Source organism: Haemorhous mexicanus, chromosome 22 (genome assembly GCF_027477595.1).
Source record: "Haemorhous mexicanus isolate bHaeMex1 chromosome 22, bHaeMex1.pri, whole genome shotgun sequence".
Classification (NCBI taxonomy): Eukaryota; Metazoa; Chordata; class Aves; order Passeriformes; family Fringillidae; genus Haemorhous; species Haemorhous mexicanus.
Window position 1 is genome coordinate 442,608 of NC_082362.1, and position 23,554 is coordinate 466,161.

The 23,554-nt window shown below is 46.5% G+C and overlaps 1 non-coding gene and 1 pseudogene across 1 annotated transcript; one reads left to right on the top strand and one right to left on the bottom strand.

The window, feature by feature from the left end:
• Positions 1–869: 869 nt before the first annotated feature.
• Positions 870–951, bottom strand: TRNAS-UGA (transfer RNA serine (anticodon UGA)). Its single transcript has one exon. It is a non-coding gene; the product is annotated as a tRNA-Ser (tRNA).
• Positions 952–7,055: 6,104 nt separating this feature from the next.
• Positions 7,056–23,507, top strand: LOC132337358 (myeloperoxidase-like; annotated as a pseudogene).
• The last annotated feature ends 47 nt before the right edge of the window (positions 23,508–23,554 follow it).

Below are 23,554 nucleotides of genomic sequence, written 5' to 3' on the forward strand. Positions count from 1 at the left end.
CGATCCCAGTGTGTGGGGCTGGGTCAGGGTGGGATGAATTTTGGGAGGTGGAAGCAGCCTCCTGTCCTCCCACTGCCATCAGGCAGCAGCTGCAAGGGGGGTAATACCCCTGTAGTGGGGTGTCGAGAGCAGGGTGTGACAGGGATGTGGGGGGCTCACGAGCCAATGCCCCCATACCTACCCTGGGGAGGGGTTTTACACTGCCTGATGCAATACTGGGCACTGTCATGGTTTATGTCCCCTTCTAATGCCATGGCCACAGTTTGGCCCCATTTCTCCTAAATGGTTTGTTGTGCCAGTTGGGAGTAGTTGGAAGGGAGGGAATTGGCATGAAAAAACCACATTACCCTGCCCCCCTCCAGGAGCATATCAGCCTTTGCCCTTATCTCTTTAAAACATTAGTCTCTGGCTATCAGTGACACAATAAATCACAGGACTCTAACAAAGTTCAGTCTATCACTGCAGAGTGACACCTGTAGGGAGCAGGGTGATGGGCTTTTGGGAGCAGGGTGACACAGGTGCAGAGAGCTGGGCAAAGGGTTGCAGAAAGGCAGGGTGACACATTTATAGAAAGCAAGGTGACACCTCTGTAGGGAGCAGGGTGACAGGAGGTAGAAAGCAGGGTGACACATCCACAGGGAACAGTATCACACAGCTGTAGGGAACAAGACTGTATGGGGAGGGGACATGCTATTGCAGGATTTCTTCCTGTGATAAGAAGAGGTGCAGTGCAGGCCCGACCACCTCCTAAAGAGTCCCTGGAGATCAGGGCCAAATGCAGGATGGGAACACAGGGTCCCCTCGAGGGAGTGTGACTGCCCTGTGTCTCCCTCCTGGGCCAGGGGGACAGGGACTGACACTAAAACTTCTGCTGTGAGCAGGAATTGAACCTGCATGGGGAAACCCCATCAGATTTCAAGTCCAACACCTTCCCCACTCAGCCATCACAGCAGCCTGCCTGCCCAGGCTGTGTCTGCTGAGCCTCTGGCTGCAACCCTGCCCAGGGGCACAGAAGGACCTGGTCCCATCCTGGATGTGGATGCTGCTATCCCTGCTTCACATCCAGCTCAGGGACTGCTGATCATGCTGCCATCTGCCCTGCACAGAGCATTCCAACAGTGCTGGGAATGGGAGCTAGGCACTGGCCACAGCATCAGTGGAGATGACATGGGGGATGGACATGGTGGGAGGTCTGTGTCCTGTCTTATCTCCTTGTATCCAACAGGAAACTTGACCCAGGACAATTGTCCCCAATCTCCTTTTCTAGCCTGGAAATATCCCAGCCTTCTCCATCCCCTCTTCCCACAATATCCCTATTTTTGCCTTTGTTGACAGCATGTCCAGGCTGCTTGAAGGCAGGTTCTGTCCTGCAGCTGGGAGGAGATGTTCCAGGCTTGTGTGGGTCTCACCAGGTTTCTGCCTGCATTTGGGCTTTTGGAAGAGGGGATTTGGAGAAAGGAGAAAAAGGTGGCTGTCAAGAGGAAATCCTTGCTGAGCAAGGTCTGGTAGGGACTTGGCCTCTCCTTTGGAGCATAAATCCAATTTGGAGGGCAGTCCTAGAAGCACTATCCTTGGTTTGGGTGGGAGCTGGCTTTGGGGACTCATCCCGAGACATCCAAAGCCCTCCCCGGGTTTCTGGAGTAATGTCCAAGAGCTGTACAAGAGCTTCCCTATGTCACTGTCACTCCATGGCCCTCCCATGGGGATTTATCAACAGGGATTTGTACATTACCAGACCCCAAAATGGGGTCTGAAGTAGTCCACCATGATATCAAAAGGATGGGAGGGTCCAGACCACAGTGGAAGGACCTGGAGATAACCAGAGTGGGAGCAGAAGGACGTGGAGAACAGTGGCACCCTATCAGAGGAGGTTGAAGGGGACTAGGCCTGAGAAAAAGAGGTCTGAGGGGGTTAAGGAGGTTGAAAGGTGTGGTCTGGAGAGCTCCAACAGAAGCATCTGGAGGAGACTGGAGGACACCAGGTTGCCCAACTGTTTTTGCAACCTGGCTGGAGTCACACATTGGTTGCACTGGTCGGAATTGCCCCAATATTCCTCTGAATGTTTCATCTTATTGACTTTTTTCCTTATCTAATCTTGTGTGGGTGGCAGTGAACAGTCATTTTCATCTACAATTCTTGTCATATTTACAGACAAAACAATCTTGCCTGGTTAAAAGAACAGGATGTGTTTACAGTAAAGTCTGAGTTCAACAGAGAGCTGACGGCTCTTCTCTTGTAACGAATGGCACTTTGCAGTATTATGCAATAGAGAAAACCACAGGGTGTGTCATGAGGCAGAGCTTCTAAATCTAGGAAACTTCAGACTCTCGTTTTCACCCTTTAATCTTCTAAGTTTCAGAAAACAGTGGCAGCCCTACCTGAGCATCAATTTTGCTGGACCCAGCACACAGCTCTCACCATTCCTGAGGACAGGGAATGGCCTCAAGTTGTGCCAGGGCAGGTTTAGGTTGGATCTTAAGAAAAATTCCTTCACTGAAAGGGTGTTCAGGCACTAACTAGAACAAGTTGCCCAGTGCAGTGGTGGAGTGACTGTCCCTGGAATTGCTTAAAAAAAATGTGTCTTTTGGGGACATGGGTTAGTGGTGGCCTTGGCAGTGCTGGAGGAATGGTTGTATTCAATTGTCTTAAAGGGCTTTTTCAATCTAAATGATTTTGTGATTCCTTGATTCACTGTTCCCCCCCATCACTTGATGCAATGTTAAAGACACTGCTCTCACTATAAACCAGCCTGCCACTTGTTGCAATGTGTGGGCATAGGATGATCCAGAGGAGCCTTGGAATACCAGGGAACCCCTGCAAGCTCTGTCCATACAGACATTCCTTCACAGGGTTAAGCATTGAATCAAGCCACAAAATCTGTGATCCTTTTTTGCTTCTATTCACATATTCAGCCTCTTCAGAATTTAAGCTGCACTCCAAGAAAAATCATCCATGTGATGATGGGGCTGTGGGGATGACTCCCATATTTCCCAGCTGTGGGGCACAATGAAAACTGCAGTGGGATCTAAAGCTTCTTCCACTCACTTTGCTTAAATAAACCTCTGGAGTGTTTGAAGCCATGTGTTCTCCTAGTGGCTTTCCAGGGGCCTGACAACTGCTTCTGCTGTGTCCCATATTTCCAGATAAGATAGGAACTGATTCCAGAGCAGGAAGATACATGGAAGATGGAGAAAACATCCTCCTTCATTCTGTCTTTACTCCTGCCAGCCCCATCTTGAGAGAAGCCATCTCCCACTTTCCCACCTGAGCACTGCGTCACAGTCTGGAAGAGAAGTGGAAGGGATGGAAGAAAGGTTTACTAAAGGATGGGGCAGGAAGAAGTTTGGTTCCTGAAGGGGAGCTGAAGTTTTTATTCAGGGAGTTTGGTCCATGGGAAGGGAAATAAAGCTTCAGCTCCTGGGGAAGGATTGTTGTTCTTATGGAAGAAGTGTTCTAGCTGCTGCTCAGGACTGGAGTCCCATTTAGGCCTTGCAAGATGAGCATTTTCTGTGGATGGATGTGCTATAGCCTGTCCTGGCGTGTGTGGTGGGTCCTACCACTGTTCTGGAAAGTCACAGATGCCTCTCCACGGCTTTCCAGCCCTGGGCACGGTGCCTCCTGCTCGAGGGAGGTCTGGAAGGAGCCCTCAAGCAGCCTGTCCTCACTAGTGTCTCCCCAGACTCTTGGGCTCACCTGGAGCACCTCCCATGGCTAGAAGTGTCTCTATGGCAGGTGGGGAGATGCACCAAGGAGGCTTCATAGCCTTGGGTGTTGCGTATTTAAAGGAGAGCTTCCAGAAGAGGTGATAATGTCACCCCGGGGCATCACACAGCTGAAGACACCCCTGAACACCTCTGTGTTGCCAGCTTGGTGGTGCCCCCTCTGTGGTGCCATCTCTTGAACATCCCTGGCTGTTGCTGTCACTTATCCATAAAGGGTTAAAGTTCTCTTTCAGTGTTGCAGCCTTTCTATTTTTAAAGCTGGACAATCTGGTTTTATTAAATGCCACCCCTGTGCTGCTGGGAAGTTTTCCTCCTCTAGTTGCCCTACAATTTCTGTGCTGTAACCTATTACTTCTCACTTTTATCTGTTTCATCCTACTCACTGCATCCCTTTACAAACTCTGCCCTTCATCTACTGGAGCAGAAGATGCACTGGACACAGTTATGCAAACTTGTGCCCTGGACAAGGACAAATTGGCTTGTACAGGCTATTGGGTCTCAGTTTGTAAATAAATCCACAGTTTGAAATATAGGAAAAATACATCATTTGTGGGTGAAGAGGAAACTTTGTATGTTTGAAGTTGTACCCAAATTAAGTCCTTAATCGTTATTAAACTTGAGGCTTCATGGTTTACACCTGGGATTTAAATGTGTCTCTGTCACCTAAGGCCAGGTAAAATGGGACTTGGAGCAATCTGGTCTAGTAGAAAGTGTACCTGCACATGGGATGGGTAGAATGAGATGACCTTTAAGGTTCCTTCCAACCCAAACCAGTGTGGGATTCTGTGATTCTATGATTTCTATGAAAACAAAGCTGAAGGAGCTTGCAGGAATATCAGAGGTGTCAAATGAGGAAGGGGAGGATTTTGCCTTTTGCTGTTAGGATGGGAAATAGGAATGCAATAATAAGCTCTTTCTTTTGCTTGTGTTGCTGGGGTTTAATGAACCCTTGTTCCTACAGCTACTTTTCAGCAAACACCATCAATGGCTTACACAGCTCTGGGTTTAAACTGGGGTGTAAACTCCTTAAAGGTGAAGATTTGCAGCCTGAACAGGAACAAGAAGCAATGTCAGCAATACCAAGAGCCTGAGAGAAAAGAAATCTGCATCTTCTCAAGATAGAGGAGATCTGCTGCTTGGTCAGATAAGTAATGGATAATTATTGCCCTGGTTACCTGATGTCTAGCAAACTGCTGAATGTACATTGGTCTTGGTGAGCAGGATACCCTGGGTTTTCTGGAGGCTCCAAAGATTGCACTGGAACACCACAAATCCCAGCTGGAGGTGACATGCGAGTGCTTGCCATGGCAGCTGCACTTAGACCCAGTAATGGACATGGCACGTGATGTGAATGCAGCCTTTGCCTACCAGGGGACTGGAGCCATGGGAGCAGCATGGGGCTACCTGCCCAAAGGATGTGTGTCCTCTAGGGTGGGTAGTGTTCCTGTCCAAGGGCAGTGGGGGTCACCAGCCTGCCAGTGAGATGTAAAGAAAGATTCCTTGTCTGACCTGGCAACTCCTTGCCTTCAGCCTGGCAGTCTTACTGGCACCACCTGAGCTGGGACTGATGTCCCTTCCCAGCAGTGGCACCAGTGACCTTACTAGACTCCCCACACCCCTCACACTTCCCCAGTGAGACCAAGTTTCCTCACCAGCTCTACCCCAGGTTCCCCACAGCAGAGTCACAAATGTCTGGATGCTCAAGATAATTTAATCTTGGTGTAGCAACAGCATAACAGCTTGAGTTGGTGCCTCCGAGCAGGGATCCAAACAAAGGAAGCCGTGGGCTTTATACTCCACCAGTCCAAGCAGAGCCAAGTCTGGAGTCATCTCCTCCAGCCATGTCTCTGTGTCCCTCACCTGGCTGTGCACAGGTCCCTGTTCCCCTGCTGGGAAGGGGCCTTGGTCCCAGCTCTGGTAGTGCCACTGGGACTGCCAGGATGGCTCCTGAACAGTCAGACAGGGAAGTTTCCTTAAGAGTCACTAATGGAAAAGATACTTACCACAAACACAAAAAAAAGTAGCAAAGCCACCCAGCAGGTACCTGGACTTCTGCCTATGCACGTTTTGCAAGGAAAGCTGGATAGATAAGGTGGAGCACCCGGCAGGGTGATCAGAGTCCCTCTGGTGCTGGGGGCCACCTGCTTTGGATTCAAACTTCTCTTTAGGGGAGAAATATTGACTTTGCATTTTCAGTTTCTGAAAAGCTGGCCTTCACACATCTTTCTTATTTTTTTTTCTTTTCTTCCCTCAACTGATTTAAAACAGCATATTTTTGGTAGCAGTTTCCTTTATCATATATGCTTTTCTTTTTTTTATTTTGGTTTAATAAGAGCTGTGAAAATATTTGAACAGTAGGAAGGATTGGGTCCCTAATCCTGGGAGGTTTAAAAGGCTGATTGATGGCAAGAAAATTCAGCATTGTCTTTTGTTATCAGCGTCACCAGTGTTCAAAGGATTAAATTATTTCTACAACCTTGGTCCACTGAAGTACAGTCCTTTTCCCTCCTGCATATCATGGAATCATGGAATGGTTTCCATTGGAAGGGACCCTAAAATTCTTCCCATTCTGCCCCCTGCCATGGGCAGGGACAGTTTCCACTATCCTTGGGTGCTCCAAGCCTGGCCTTGGGCACTGCCAGGGATCCAGGGGCAGCCACAGCTTCTCTGAGCACCCTGTGCCATGGCCTCAGCATACTCACAGGGAAGAATTTCCTCCTAACCCTCTGTCATAATTCACATTGAAATTAATTACATGACTTGGCTCAAGACTTTGTTCCTTTCTAAGTATTGGCACAGCTATAACTTTGGGGTTGTCCATATTTCTGTCTGAGTGATTTTGCTGGAGACAGCTTGACTCTGCTCTGTACTACTGCCTCATTCCTTGTCCAGTCTGGGTCATCCCCAATAATCAGCAATTATTTTATAGGCATTTCCAAATCCCTGATGGGACACAACTTTGTTTTGCCTGGAAACAAATAGTGGCAGGTCCACCATTCACACATGCTATATGTGGACCTCGGGATGCTCCACAAATACATTGGCAAAATGATCCACTTCTGTCTTCCCAAACCTTCACAGATGTCAACCAACAAGGAAGAAAAAGCCAAATTCCACCATGGTCTTTAACTGTCATAAAGTTAAGCTGACCTCTTTCACTTGCAGGAAAGAAATATGCATCTTCATTCCTTTTTAAACTGATTTTTCAAGAAGGAAGTCAGAAGGAATGGAGAAGTGTACACTTTCTAGATCATTCCAGGAAAGCAAACCAGCAGATAATTCCTGTTGGCTCAATCAGGTCCCAGTTTTTTGGCCACACCCATCTTAGACCCAGTGAATTTCTGCCCTGGTGCAGGTGTATAAAGAACAGACTTCTCTCCCAGCCCTGCCAGTGCTGCAGAGATGACAGGTAAGATCAGTGCATTTTCATTCTATATCTGCATTTGATATTTCTGGTGTGGATACTGGTGCATTCCACAGGCGAACCCAAGGAGATGGGAGGCAGAGCAGAGTGTTGGGACCTGGTGGTGCTTCATTCCTCCTTCTTCCTTGATGTGTATTTTATTTATTGTGAGAAGTGAGCAAAGACAGCCTGATTTATTTTTCATGCAGAAAATTCCTGCAATATATATTTACAAGGAATAAGCAGCTTTAAAACCCCAGGAACATGGTCCAAGAATTTTCATGGATTGTAAATGTAAGATAATCTCTCCCACTGTGAGAAATCTGTTAGTTCTTCCAAATTTTGTCTCTGTCCTGTTTTAAACAATTTGAAAGTTGACTAAATGACTTAAAATAAATCTAGCTACAAACTTTGGGCTAAAAATCTCCAAGGAGAAGGTGCTGTGCCACAGTGGGAGATATTGGTGGAACAGATCATACACATTTCTGCTGTTAATGTGAAACAGGAATAGACACAAATTTCAGGGAGCAACAGGAGGACTGGCAGGTTTGAAAGTGATGATAGACGTGGCAGCCTGTTTTGTTCATCATCAAGATGGAGGGGGCAGAGAGGGATGTGTGGGGTCAGGCTCCTTTCCACCAGCTGCTTGTGGACATTGCCAAAGACAGGACCTCAGGACATTACCCTATTCCAACTCACCTTCCCAATATCCTCCACCACTGAGGCTGGACTGTACCTGACTGCCTATTCCTTGGCAGCTTCTCAGCCCAGTTTGCTGAGGGTCCCACTTCTCAGAGGTGTCCCTGTGTCCTGCCAGCACCTAGAGCCACAGCCCCAGCCTGAGTCCCACTGACAGATCTGGACAGAGGGCAGCTTGATTTTATTCCTAGATCCTTAAAGAGATATTGAAACCAAATCTGTCAATATCTTCTGACCCCTCAGTGAAGCCCTTTCCATTAAGGATTTATGTTGCATTTTTCCCTAGGCACAAATCCAAGGATGACTCTCCTGGGATCCATGATCACTCTCTGTGCAGTTGGAGCAATGGGCTCCTTGGGCAATAGTAGGTTCCTGTTTGTCCTTTGGCTGCTGCTGTACTGGAAAGGGTGTGAATCAAAACTCAGCTGGAGTTCCCAATTAGACACAGTTCCAATAAAAAATTGAAATATCCTGTAGATTGATCCACTAAAAATGAAGTTGATATCTGAGAGACTTGCCTAAGGAAACTCCCTTTTTAACCAACAGCTCATCTGAGCAAATCATCCTTTTATGACAGGAAACTTGGGGCAGAGACTGTATCTTTGACTTCTGTGCACTTTCCCTGGGGAAAGGTCTGGAGCTCCAGGAGCAGCTGAGGGAGCTGAGAAAGCCCCTTTTGTCAGCCAGGAGAGAAGGAGGCTCAGGGGGGACCTTCTGGCTCTGCACAACTCCCTGACAGGAGGGGGCAGCCGGGGGGGGTGTCAGGCTCTGGTCCCAGAGAACAGGGACAGGAGGAGAGGAAATGGCATCAAATTGTGCCAGAGGTTTAGATTGGATATTGGGGAAAATTTCTTCATGGAAAGGATTGGGAAGCATTGAAACAGGCTTTCCACAGCAGTGATGGTGTCACCATCTCTGAAAATATTAAAAAAAAATGTGTATGTGGCAGCTTGGGCACACGGTTTGGTTGAGAACAAAGCTTTTGGTGTATAATTGAGTATCCTAAATTTCTGCTTTTTCTTCTTTTATTTTGTGGAGCAGGGGTCTCAGAGGTGCAGTCAGATTCGTCTCTCCTGAGCATCATCGCTGAGGCCAGGCAGTTGGTAGATGCTACATATTTACAGGCCCAAAAAAGGTGTGTTCTTCCTGCATGACAGCCCCAATATTTTAAGGTAGTAAGATTAAATATATGTGTGTTTTTTTTATTTTCCAATGCATATTTATTATGGAGAAGCCTTAGTGCCAAGGCTCTCTTTGTCATGGCTGGAGGGATCCTTTTGCCCAGTTTGGCTGGATTCTGGTCCCAGAACCACCAACCATGACCTCCAAGAATTGTTTCCTCACCCACACTGCCACAAGCACCTCTCACTGGTCCATAATGGTTCAGACATGCTGGACACGTGTGAGTCCTCTCCTGGCAGCAGGAGTCCTGCCCCTCTCCAGAAAGACTGGAGTTGTGCAGATGGACACCCTGCCCCAGACAGGTGCCAGTGGAAGTCAAACCCCAGGTATTCTCTGTGATGGTCCCAAAAGGCTGGTTCCAGGCAGTGGGATGATTTGGGAAGGAGTCTCTCTCCCCTCATCCTACAGAAGTAGCAAGACAGAACCTTGAGACCAGGAAGAGATGGAACAGGAGTGAGGTTGTCCCTCTATTCACAGAATACACCTTGCAACATAATACATGTAAAATTTTATCAAGACACTGTTCATTGATCTGGATTTCCACATGATAGAACAAAGTTTATAGTGACAAGGAAGTGTGACTGCAAACTTGAAGTAGGGGATTACAGTGCTTTGTTTGCCAAAACCATCTGAGCTGACATGCTAATGTGCAGATAGCTGGTCCTACTGGGCAGGGCCTGGTGTGACCCTGCAGTGGTGTCACAGCTAATTACATCCGGTCCAGCATGACAGAGGAGCTCTGATTTCAGAGAAGGTGCTTCATGGAACTGTTCTATGTTCAGCTTAAAGAGAAAACTGGAGGAAAAGATTGTTAAACCGATAGATTTCCTGAAGCACCTAAAGGACCCCATAGGAAGAACCAGATCTGCAGTCCGTGGTGCTGATTACTTGGAAACTACTTTGAAACTCCTCAAAAGGAAGCTGCATTTCTCTGGGGAACAGAATTTCAACGTCACAGGTAATGTGAATTAGATCAAAATATCTTGCAAAGAGCAGGAAATGTGCCACAGCAGGTGGCAGGGAGCAACTCTGCCATGACCCAAATAACCAGGGATAAAACCCTTCCCCAACAGGAGAATAGATTTGAAGGTTTCTCAGAGACAGACCGGACTCCCAGGTGTTTTATTCATTCATCATCTTTGAGGGTGCATCTCTCCTATCCCTTAAAACCAGCTTAACAATACCTGGAACAAACCTGGGACAAAGCCCACTGGAGACTGTAATCACCGAAAATCCTCCATCTTCCACTTCTGCTCTGCACACCTAGGTTGTACCACTCTGCAAACTCATTGTTTTGTTCCCAGCTGGGGTAAAACCTTCCTAGTGATGCTCTCCACATTCCCCTGAAAAATTGCTTTATGCCCACCTAGTTTCCCTCATCCAGAGGGGAAGGCTGATCCACAAAAGGATTTAGGCATCAAATTAACAATTCCAATCCAGATGTTTTATATTTACAGCTCCAATTCAGTTCTCTCAATGTTGACCTAGAACACTGAGAAGCTAAAACAACAAAAGAGTTGTTTGATCAGTTGTAACATCAGGTCAGTTGTAATCTGATGTTACTTTACAGGGTTTCTCTTGCAGACCTGCTAAGCAGGAGACAGAAGGAGATGATTTCCAAGGGCACTGGCTGTGACCGTCAAACTTGTTCCATTAAATGCCCAGAGAGGGATTTTTACTGGACCATTACTGGGGAGTGCAACAACAGATAGGATTTGTGTGTGGACAAGGTGAGTCTCTTTATTCTGACCAGGGTAGATGATTTGTGAAAGTGCCTTTTGAAAGGGCAAGAAGAGTGAAATGCTCAGCTTAATGAACCTATAACAGAGGATTCCTTTCTACCTGTGCCTGTCAGGAAAAAGATGTAACTTCTTAAAAATCTCAGATTTGCGCCCACTGCCCTTTAGGTGCTGCTTTGGAGGAAGGAAAGGATCTTGGGGTGGGGGCAGGTAAGAAGTTGAGAAAATTTTGAGGGTATGACTCAGCCTCTCATTTTGCTGGAGGCTACAGGAAATCATCCCTCCACTCTTCCATAGGGATAATACTAATTTCCCCAGCTGATTCAGATGATAATATTCAGCTGTTGATGTATCTCTGTGATGAGTGAGGGTGGGAATTAAATAAGACTTTAATTCTTGGTTCTTCCAACTTTGTGTATTGTACATCCTTTACCTGAGAAAATTAGTTCTCCAGGTTTTTTTTGCACATAGTTTCCCTCCAGGTTCAAAGATGGTATCAAACATATATTTCCTTTTGCACTTTTTAATTTTTTTTTTTTTTTTTTACCAGAAAATGACCAAATTCCTACTCTGACAATGACAGTCAAGGCTCCTTGTCCTGCTGTGTCAGCGCCAGACCCCGAATCTGAGTTGGACTTGCATCCAATGTGCACCTGGCATGAAACAGATGTGCCAGATGTGATGACATAGCGCAGCTCTGCAGCAGTGTGTGGGGAGCTCACACTCACTGGGGTTTTCAAGTCTGTTCCCCTGGACTCCAGGGCCTCCTGCCCCACAAGGACAGCACTGTCTGTCTGCCCAGGAAGGGTGTGGACTCTGTTTCAGTGGGGATATTCCAGAACTATCTGGACACACTCCTATGCCATGTGGTCTGAGATAACCCTGCCTGAGCAGGGACCTGGGACCAGGTGACTCCAGTGTGGTCTGTTCCAGCCTGACCCATTGTGGGATTTTGTGTCCATGCTGATTTGAGGCTCAGGGTAGGGTTGTCCTTGACATTGTTGGGCTGTCAGAGAGATGGAGGGAGGCTTGAGGGATCCCTGTGGTGTTAATATTTTCCCAAGGATCTTGCTCAGCTTGAGGCGCACACCATGAGAAGAGTTTGCCTGCAAGGACAGTAATAACAATCAGAACAAGAGCCTGGTGGTTCTGAGATCTTAATATTTGATGGAATTGCTTCAGCTCTGGCACAGTCATTTTCCTAGGACATGCTCTTATTTCACAGCACATTACTGTGAGCACTGGGTACTCTTCTTCTTTTCCAGTGCAGAATCACAGAATCATTTAAGTTGGAAAAGACCTCCAAGACCATCAAGTCCAACCTTTGACTCATCCCCACCTTATCAACCAGACCAGAACCCTGAGTGCCACATCATATAGACAGACATTGCCTGAGTTTTGTACCCACAAGGCCACAGATCATTGGCTCAATCAGAATTATTTTTCTTCTGAACATAAAATGCTGACTAGCAATTCAAATTTTCGGAGCAATGCAAGGAAACAACACAATGGCCACAGCTGCAGGCTGAGAGGGTCTGTGTAAAAACTTCCCCAAGGGGCAGCCTTGGCACAGATCCCCACAGAAGTGGAGAGTCTTCATCCTTGGAAGCTTCCAGCCCCCAGCTGGACAAGACATGGCCGCTCTCACCATGCTGGTGGCCCCCTGCTGTGAGTCTGATTTTGAGAGGGCAATGAAGACAGAGGTGGGAGAGAGATTTAAATGCCAGATAAAATTACTGCAGGTTTAACTGACAGACACAATTAATAGAGTGACACAAGGCACCTTTTTAAAAAAAGTTGACTTTTCTCCACAGTAATAACCTTGGTATAATTTGCTTCTTTGCTTCTGTTTTGCCAGTCTCATCCCTGTTATCAGAGTGTTCAGACACGGAATAAAGGGTTGTGAAATGTTGGTCTGTACAAGGCTGCTGATGTTTGAAAAATATAACAGAAGTTGTTTTTCTGGTGATGCTGCAGAAATCACTCCCACCTGGGGTCCTCTAACTGCGCCTTCGCGCGCTGGCTTCCAGCCGTGTACGAAGATGGAGTGTCTGTTCCCAGAGGAGCAAGTGAAGGAAAGCGCTACAATGGATTCCCATCCCCACTGGTGAGAGTTGTTATCCTAATCCAGTCATGAGTAAGGACACTGCCCTCAATGCACCCATCAGGAGGGAAGCAGTGGCAACATCTAAACTGTAAATTGCTTGATCTTTGATCTTAGGCAGCTCTTCCACAACTGAGTTATTGCTCAGGTTAATATTTTTTGTTGGAGAAAGACATGAGAAAAATGCTGTGGATGCTTTCCTAAGCAGTTTCCTAAGTGTACATCCCAACGATTGCTGCAGTCAGTGCTAAAGGACACCAGGAGGTTTGTACAAACCACAAGGCTTGGGAATTCCTCAGCTATGTTCTTGACTTTCTGGTGTTCACAAACAAGTTTCAGCTGGAAAAGGCTTTCCATGAAGCCAGGTTTGGCTGAAGGACTGTGTAGTCTACTTTTACGCCTGAGTGGATGGAGCTGAGGAATGACATGGAGCTGTGTAATGCCATAACTCTTAGTAATTTATCTAAGATGATCTTGTGCATGATCTACAACTACTTGAAAGGAATAGGTGTGGGTTGGCCTCTTCTCCAAGGGAACAAGTGACAGGACAAGAGGAAATAGCTTCAAATTGTACTAGAGGAGGTTTAGGATATTAGGAAAAATTTCTTCAATGACATAGTGGTTAAGCATTGGAGCATGATTTCCAGGGAAGTGGAGGAATCAATCCCTGAAGGTGTTCAAAAACAGGTAGATGTGGCAATTCTCAATATGAATTAGAGGGAATGAGGATACTTGGTCGAAGGTTGCTGATCTCAGAGGTCTTTTCTGACCTTCATGATTCTGTGATTCCAAGATGTCTCAGTGGGAGGTCAAGTGAGAGGCAACCACTCCACTGTGGCAGAGACAGTCACATTTTCATTTTGGTTTTCTGCAGGTTCGAAAAGTATGCAATGAAATTGCTCACACGGCCAATGAGAACGTCACTGCTGACCCACAGCTCTCGCTGGTCTTCATGCACTGGGGCCAGTGGGTCAACCATGACATAGACTTGGCCCCTGCCAGTGGGGAAGGAGCCAGCCTGGAGCTCCAGTGCCACTCCAGCTGTGCCTTCAAGCCCCCCTGCTTCCCCATTAAGGTACCCTGACTCTCACCCGTGCCACACTCTCTTACAGCAGCAAAAATAAAACCACGGGGCTTTCTGAGGCATCACTTGGCTCATTTGCTTTAGTTCCTCCCACCCGACGAGCTGTGGGCACTGAGCTCCGACACCTGCATGCTGTTCATGCAGTCTGCATCCGCGTGCGGCCCCAGCACCTTCCAGTGGGAGCAGCTTAATGCTGCCAAGTCCTTCATCGACACCAGCACCAATGTATGGCAGCGACAGCGCCCTGGCCAGGAGCCTGAGGAACCTCAGCAGCCAGCTGGGCCTCATGGCCGTGAACAAGCACTTCTGGGACACGGGGCTGGAACTGCTGCCCTTTGAGAACACCATGACAAGCGTTTGTGTGCTCACCAACAGGAGTGCCAACATCCCTTGCTTTAAAGCAGTTAAGGTACAGCTGTGGAGTTTTCAGTGGGTCATAAAATCAAAAAGGGACAAATATTTCTGTATGGGATCCTTGTAGGTCTCTTCCAACAGAGGATATTCTGTGATTCTGTGATATTTGAATGAGGCACTTCAAGACATGACTACGTAAGGTGAAAGACAGGGAATCCTCCCCCCAGTTAGAAAAGAAAAATAATCAAGCTATAATCGATTAATAAACATAAAAATTATTTTAACTTCCCCAAAAAATTTACAGCAAATTGATCTTCCTTTATAAAGTCTTTTTGAAACTATGAAAAATTTTCAATAGAATAGCCACCAGTGTTTAAAACTTCCCTGGAGCTTTTTTTCTTCTACCTAGAATTCACCATTCATTACTTGAATGCCAATTGTCAGTTTGTCAGCACTGACTGAGAAAGTTGAGGCTGTTCAGCCTGGAGAAGAGTGGGTTGTGTGGAGACCTCACAGCACCTTCCAGGATCTGGAGGGACTACAGGGAGCCTGGAGAGGGACTGCATTAGTAACTGTAGTGGGAGGACAAGGGAGAATGGCTTCACATTGCAAGAGAGTAGATTAAATTAAATTAGATATACAGAAGAAATTCTTCCCTGTGAGGGTGGTAAAGCCTTGGCAAAGTTTCCCAGAGCAGCTGTGGCTGCCCCATCCCTGGAAGTGTCCAGGGTGAGGCTGAATGGGGCTTGGCGCAACCTGGGGTAGTGGAAGGTTGAAATGGGATGGGCTTTAAAGTCCTTTCCATTCTGTGATTCTATGATTCAGTTTTCAATCCGATCAAGACTAACAGTTAAACACTTCTTAAAGAATCTTGTTAATTGATTAATTAAGTAACCCACCCTACATCAGAAGAAAAGTCTAGACGTTTGTATGAAATTTAAAAAAACTGAAGACAAACACAGAACTTATTCAAATTTGAAATGATTCATCAGAGGAATAACATAAAATAAAAACATTATAAATGTGAAGCTTGCAAAATCAATCATAAGGGTACAGAGTGTTTGCCTTTCCTCATTCTCTGCCTGTGAGAAGGGCTCCTTACTAAGTGAGGAGATGCTCAGTGCTTCTTCCATCATTTCACAGAGAGTCTTCAGTGAGTACCCTCCAGTTTTCATAGAATCACAGAAGGGTTTGGCTTGGAAGAGAACTAAAGACCATCCTGTTCCACCCCCTGTCATGGGGCAGAGACAACTTCCACTAGACCAGGTTGCTCCAAGCCCCATTCAGCCTCACCCTGGACACTTCCAGGGATGGGGCAGACACAGCATTATTGCCAGAAACATCACCACTTGTTACTTGTCTGTCCTAACACAAAAACTTGCTTCTGAAATTCAAAGCAATGTACAAAATTTATAAAATATTTTCATTTTAGGTGACAAATGAGTGACAGAAAACCTGGGACTCTCTGCAATCCACGCTCTCTTTGTCCAAGAGCACAAAAATCACCTGGCTACAGAGCTGAGGAAATTAAATCACCACTGGGATGGGGAAAAGCTTTACCAGGAGAGTCAAAAGACTGTGATTGCCAAAAACCAGGTACTGATTACTGTTCATATTTATCATCCACACACTTGGAAATGGTTTTTCCTTCAGGCAAAAGGAGGAAAGTACTTTGCTGAATCAGTGGAGTTATTTGTAGAAGTTGGAAATTGAGAATGAGGATAGTCATCTGAGACAGCACGGATATCCAGAGCTTTTTTTATGCACCATGCTACTAATGTATCAACTATTTATTATATTAATGTATAAATTAATTATTAGATAAAATAATTTCACATTTTAAAATAATTTAAATCCATGATGCAAAACTTATTCTATTGCTACAGCTCTTTTCTGAAGATTTTAATGAATTCTGCTGTACAGAGTCCACGTTCATTCTCTGCACTTGACTTTTGATGCCATTTCTGTTGCAGCTGCTGGTAACTTTCTGTGCTCTTGTGCTTTTTCAGATCATAACATATAGAGATTACCTCCCACTCCTGCTGGCCGAGGAGACCAGCAAGTGGATCCCTTTGTACAGTGATTACAATGAAAAGGTGGATCCAGGGGCCTCAAATGTTTTCTCCCTGGCTTTCTGATTCGGCCACACGTCAGTGCAGCCTTTTGTGTCCCATTTGAATGAGAGCTTTCAGCCTTTGTGTTCCTCCTCCCATGACCCTCTGCATTTGACCTTCTGTGCTCTGTGGAGAATTATAATGGAAGGTAAAAACATGGAACAGTGGTCCTGGTCTGGTCCTGGGGTGGAGATCAGCTGGTCAGGCACATGGAATTACAGAATCTCAGAATCATTTAGGTTGGAAAAGATTTACAAGACCATCAAGTCCAACCTGTGACTCCCACTTTGTCACCCAGCACAGAGCACTGTGCTGGGTGACAAAGCACTGAGCATGTTCAGTCGTTCCTTGGACACCTTCCAACTCAGCAAGACATGACACACTGTGGACTGTTCCACATCCACTCAGATGGTGCAGCTGTTCCTGCTGCTTCAGGAGGCAGGAGACTCCCTGTGCCAAATGTCAATCCACCAAAGTCTATGTCAATCAAAGCTCTTATATCCCCCTGTATTGTAAATCAAAGACGACTCTAATGAAGGGGAGAGAGAATGATGCATCTGACTCCATCATCAGAAGGCTAATGAATTACTTTATTATACTATACTATGTACATTTCATCTAAACTGAATCTGCCAAGCACTCACTCTTGCTCACAACTGCACAGAGCTGCACTCATCTCCGATTCTCTCGTGACTGTCCCGTGACAGTCCCACACACACACACTTCTTGGCCCTGATAGGCCAAGGGAACAAAACACCCTCACTTTGGGTAAACAATCTCCATATTGCATTCTACTTTAGCACAACACAGGCACAGCAAACGAGATAAGAATTGTGTTTTCCTTCTTATCTGCTTGTCTCACAGCTTCTCTCTGTTCAGAGGGTGTGTGAATACCACACCCCTGTAATCAGGAGACATGGACAGAGGGTGATGCATCCAATTTAACTGAACTAAAGCAGCATCATTCCTTCCTAGAGGTGCCCATTCTTCTTCCTGTCTCTAACTGGAGTTATGGGGTCCTGCTATTACACACCTGAGATCTCCAGATAAGTCTTTCTGAGGAAGACAAATATCTCTTCCAAAATGGGTTAACTAATTATGAGAAATATAATTACAGTTGTGCAGCCAATTTTCCTGGTTTTGCTCATACTGTCTCCTTAATTGTTATGAAAAAGATGTGGACAGTCAGACATTAATTAATGCTCTCACTACATTTAATGTTTTAATAAATGTCTGTCAATTAATAGTGAATTACAAGCAAAATCCATTGCAAAATCTAAAACCTTGGACAGACCCCCAAGCACCAGGACATAATGGAGCCTGGCAGGCTGAGGAGCGGACTTGGAAAGGGACTGGGGGATGGCAAGTGGATTTAGGGATGTGGAAGGAAAAGCTAAGGGATGGGGTGGGATAAGGAATTATGTGAGGCTTTATTTACTGGCACCCGCAGACATGTACATGTTCATAGAGGTACCACTGTGAGGGGGGCAGGCCCTGTCACAGGGTGCCCAGAGCAGCTGTGGATGCCCCAGCCCTGGAAGTGTCCAGGGCCAGACTGGACAGGGCTTGGAGCAACCTGGGACAGTGGAAGGTGTCCCTGCCATGGCAGGGGTGGAATGAGAGGGGCTTTAAGGTCCTTTCCAACACAAACCACTCTGTGATTCTATGATTCCATACACACACGGTGAAATGAAAATATGAAGATGAAAACCCCACCCAGACTATAGTAGACTGTTTCAGCTGCATGAAAGGGACCATCAAAGCTGCACCTTGGCACAAAAAAATCTTTCCTTGATTTGCCATGGCTGCAGGAGGCATGAACCCTCTGATCTGGGGCATGGTTGTGGACCATGCAAAACTCATGAAACAGAACAAGCTGCTCATTGAGGAGCTCCAGAACCACCTCTTTGAACAGACAGAGGTGATGGGTCTGGATCTAGGAGCCATGAACATGCAATGGGGAAGAGACCACAGCCTTCCAGGTAAGGAGACACAAGTCCACACCTCCTGTGAATAAGACCTTTTTTCCCTCCTGCTGCTTATTCCATGAATGAACTAAGCTTTTTCTATACTAATGGGAAGAACCAGCACCCTAATTTGAGGGTGAAGGATAGACAGACAGTCAAGCTCAGGGAATAAGAGGTTTCTGTATGATAAAAATCTTTTTGTGAGACATGTACAACAAGGACAAAAGGCTTAGAAATCAAATATGATATTGTGGATAATGTAAGAAAGTGGATGAGAGACTGAAGGTAGAGACACAAGTGACCAAATTAAGCTTTCACATGGCCTTGGACATATCCCCTGGGCTTTGTTCTTTGCCCATCAATCTTGTCTTATGTCCCAGACAAGCCAGAGTTCTGAGCAGGAGTGACTTGCCCCCACAGGTGGGACTGCCCCAGGTGCCAGAGAAGAATAAGTGCTCTTGGGTTAAACATAACCAAATTTCCTCTTTTCTAAGAATTTCATGCCAGAAATTTTGCCTCCCAAAGCTGCCAGGACTGACGCATTCACCCACAGCAGTAGAAAGATTTAACCACCAGCATGAGGTGAAGTCACAAAGACAACCCAAACTGTTAGTTTAGTGTACATATGAGAAGGACCTTTGAAAATGTGACATTTGTTGGGACTGCCCAGACAATAGTGCCTTCCAGATCCTTTAATACCATGAGAAGAAGCAGGCAGCTCTCATGGGCCAAGAAAGGTGCTGTGGAGATGTGGTGGTGAGTCCTGGTCATCTACTGCTCCTGCTTTTGCAGGTTACAATGCCTTGAGGGGCTTCTGTGGGCTCTCCCAACCCCAAACTGTAGACGAATTATCTGAGGTGCTGGGCAATCACAAACTGGCCAAGAAGTTAATGAATGTGTATGGGACACCGTACAATATTGACCTCTGGATTGGGGCAGTTGCAGAGCCCGTGGTTCCCCAGGGCAGAGTTGGGCCCCTCCTGTCCTGCATTATTAGCACCCAGTTCAGGAACCTGTGGGAGACTGGCGTGCGCAAAATATCACGATGTCACGGGCAGGCAGGGACCCTCCCCCTTAACTGTTCTTTGATTTCACATCGCAGTGAACAGCCCTCAGTCGGAGCACCCACCAACAGCCATTCCCTCATGCCAGATAACGTCAAAGGGGCCATGCTGGACATGTGGAAAGAGGGGGCACATTGCTAGAGATTGCAAGCATCCGGGAAACAGAAGGGGGAGGTGGCACCTGGGCCGCCCACAGCCCCCTCCCACCCGGAACATGAAGCAGCCCGGTTGTGCCAACTGCCAATGGAGCACGGAACTCTCACACCCGCTGCCCCCTCCTGCAGTCAGCTTCACAGCTCAGCCAACGGCCCAGCCAAAACCATCCACGCCTCGGGAATACCAGAAACAGCTCCCTGGGGACAAGGCCCCTGGGTGGCCCTGGCCATGAAGGCATGGGAGCGAGACCCATGGGTGGTGTTCGCCGCGAAGGTAGGCAGACACCCACTGATAGTGTGGGCAATCTGCCGTCACTGCAACAACCCTGAAGGCTCTGCTATCTGCCTTCCTTTCTGGGTCGACACAGGATCGGACATCACCATCATCCCATACGTACACTGGCCTCTGCAGTGGGAGTTAGAAGAAGCTCCCATGGTGAGCAGGGTCGGTGGGCTGACGCGAGCCAGAAAAAGCACCCAACTAATAGCGATAACGCTTTGCACTGAGAGGGGACTGGGGAGAACCATCACCCTTTCCCTGTACGTTATGTCAGAATGTCCATCTTTGTTAGGGAGAGATGACCTAACCTTGCTGGATGTCAGGATGACAAATTTATTCTAAGGGCCACTGCCATATACCCACAACTACCCATCAAATTGACATGGAAATCACTGGACCCAGTGTGGGTCGAGCAGTGGCCCTTATCCAAGCCTCGAATGACTGTTCTTCTTGAATTAATTACCCGGGAGCTGCAGAAAAACCACATTGAACCCTCCACCAGCCCGTGGAACACCCCAGTCTTTGTCATACCTAAGCGGTCTGGTGAAGGCTTCAATTTTCTGCATGATCTACAAGAAGTGAACAAGAAAAATGAGTTAGGAGAGTGGGAGACATGCTGGAGGTTGGTACTTGCAGGGTGAGGGTATTCAGCCGTAAGGAAAGATAGTAAAATTAAATGGTGCCCATTTAAGTCAATAAAACCAGACCTTCAGGGCAAAAACTAATAAGATTTGTAAAGCTTATTTTGCAGAACTGAATCCCCAGACGCCACGGCGGCCTGCATACCTCATGTCCTGAGGGCTGTGACAAACCATCAAGCAGGCCGATGGCAGATCGTACCGAGGTCGTGGAAGACTCAGTGGCTGAGTTAAAGGAGGGGCCGGAGTGGAGAAAGACAGGGGGAAAACCCCAACAAAGTGTCATCAGTCATGGTTCACATAAATGATGTTTTTGAAAACCTTATTTTAAATAACGTCCATCAAGTGGAGTTGGAACCCTGGCCAGGTTCTGACCCTACTTGAATGGATAGAATGATGTCTGTCAAGCGGAGTTTGAACTCTGGCCAGGTTCTGACTCCGCTTGAATGGAATGAAGTAGTGTCCATCGGATAGAGTTGGAACCCTGGCCAGGTTCTGACTCTACTTGAATGGAACAATCGACGATCAGCCCAAAGGTTTTCTGCACCTCTGTGAAGATGGCAAAAGCTGAGGAAGAAGTCCTGCAAAATCCCATGACTGGTCACCCTTGATTCCAGCTTGTTAAGCCCCTGACATTGACTTTGGGCTTTACAGTTTAAACAAGTTTAAGAAGATGTTTTGTGTTGTTCTTTACAAACCAGTTGGAGATAGTTAACATTTTGCTTGTTCGAATTTGCTATGGTTCTGTTGTATTGTTCGGTTTCGGTACATTTTTACCAGTTATATATGTTTGCTATGTTTGTTAGTTGTCGGTTTTAACCTTTACATTTTTCATGTTTTTAACTAATCATAAAGGGGGGAGGAAATGTGGGAGATTGGTGTGCGCAAAATATCGCGATGTCACGGGCAGGCAGGGACCCTCCCCCTTAACCATTACTTTGTACCGTTGACCCCTGCTATAAAAGCCCCTACCCAACGGTTAATAAACGCCTTTTACCGTCAACCATATTGGTGAATGTGAGTAACTGGACCAAGTAGCAAAGGGGTTGCTGCCGTGCCGTTCCCAATGCAGGATGCCACGCCTCAAGCAGGAGGCAACAGGAACCTGCATGATGGGGAACAGGTGAGAGATACATTCCCTGTGGCATTTTTTAGGGGGGAAATGCTGACATTTCCTGTGACACACTAATCCAACCAATTTACCACACTCCAGTGAGTGCTCCCAGCAAGGCTCATCCCTTCATTTTAGCCCAGTTGCCAAAGTACTGTTTTTGTCAGCCTGTTTCTCTAGATTAATGTGGCTGAGGAGTACCAGCTCCAGATTATGGGTGATCTGCTGTGGCCTCAGCCTGAGGTGACTTTCGCTCTCAGGGCATAAATCCCTGCATCCCTGCAGTCTGCTGATGCTGTGTGGAAGAGGCAGGCTCTCTGCACTGGCAGAACCCAGATCTGGCCACACTAAAGACACCTCTTTCTAAAGGGGTGATCCTGGGGAAAGTGGTTTAAGCACCATTCAGACTCACCTTGGTCAGGTTCCCATCTCAGCAAGTAACCAGAGATTATAAACTGCTTCTGAAAATTTTATTGCAGATTCTGGTAAGAAAACCTGGGAGTTTTCACTCCACAACAGTTGCAAGCATTGAGAAAAATCTCAATGTCAAGGGTGATCTGTGACAATACTCATATCAAAAAGATACCCAGGGATGTGTTCAAGATCAACACTTATCCTGAGGACTTCACTGATTGCCAAGAGATTGAGGTGCTTGACCTCTCATCCTGGAAAGATGAGCCTGAGAGTGCCACAAAAGGTACCAGTGGTCTAAGATCTGTCAAAAAAAATAAATGCACTAACAGGTCTTTTCCATACCTAAAAAAAAAGAAAGAATTAAGGTTTCCACAGTGATTCTACCCCCAAAAGATGATGACTGTCCATTTAGCTACACTCAGCACTGGAGGCAGAGGTGCTGTTAACTGGGTTTCCAGGCAATTCATCACTTTCATCCTACCTTATTCCCAGCCTCTTCCTTTGAAGCAGATGGGAAATCCCTCAAAATCCAGCCTGTTCTGGACCTTGGGAATGTGTCCTCTAAAGACCTTATTCCAGTCTTTTCTGACAGGAAAGATGTTGATGAAAAAGCAACATTAGCCAACCTGCACCAAAGCCTTACTGTGCTGCTCCAAGCTCCTGTTCTCTCCTCATCTTCCCCAAAGCTTTAAATCAGTTTAAGGTATATCTGGAGTTGTTTTGACACTGTATGGCCTCACACACCAATAGCTGAACACACATGATCAAAGGTTATGATGTGCCACAGTAAAAACAGTGTCTTTGTCAAAGATGTGGACACTCAGTGTCCTACTAAAACACTTTTGACTAGGGGTCTCCCAACTGAAATGATGTGGGAGAACAGAGACTTGAAGAATGGACTGGACTGGATTATTTTTCCCTCTGACAATCAATTTATGGATGATCACAATACCTGGGGATCACCTACACTGTCCTTCTGCAAGGTACAGACAACAAAGCATCTCCATGCAGTTCCTGTATTGAGTTTGAGTAACTATTTGAGGGAAAGACTGTTGTTTAAGACAGATATTTGCACTTAAAGGCTAAATTATGGTGCTTCAACCCATGCTTTAGGACCTGAGTCCAGCTTACCTTCTCTCTATACAACAGAGGTTTTTTCATTCCTTTTTTTATCATATTCTTATGGTCACTAAAATGTGCTGAGCTGCTTCCTGTGGCTCTTTTCTCATCAGGCTTGGGGGAAGTCAAAGCATTTGTCAAACCCAGAAAGAGTTAAATTCCAGGGCTAAAAGTAGTTGTTAGAAGTTTAACCTTTTGAAACATCAAGAAATTTTCCCCAAACTGTAGCCTCTTTCCGCAGCCACCGGAGCTGGACAGGTGCCTGCTAGATGCTCCCGGAATATGGCCAAAGATGGCCACACGATCTGCCACTCCTGGGTCCTCCCTGGAACCCCTGGGTAGTGGTTACCGTCTGCGGCGCGGGTGGCGCAGGCGGGAGTGTGGCTGTGAAGTCCCGAGATAAAG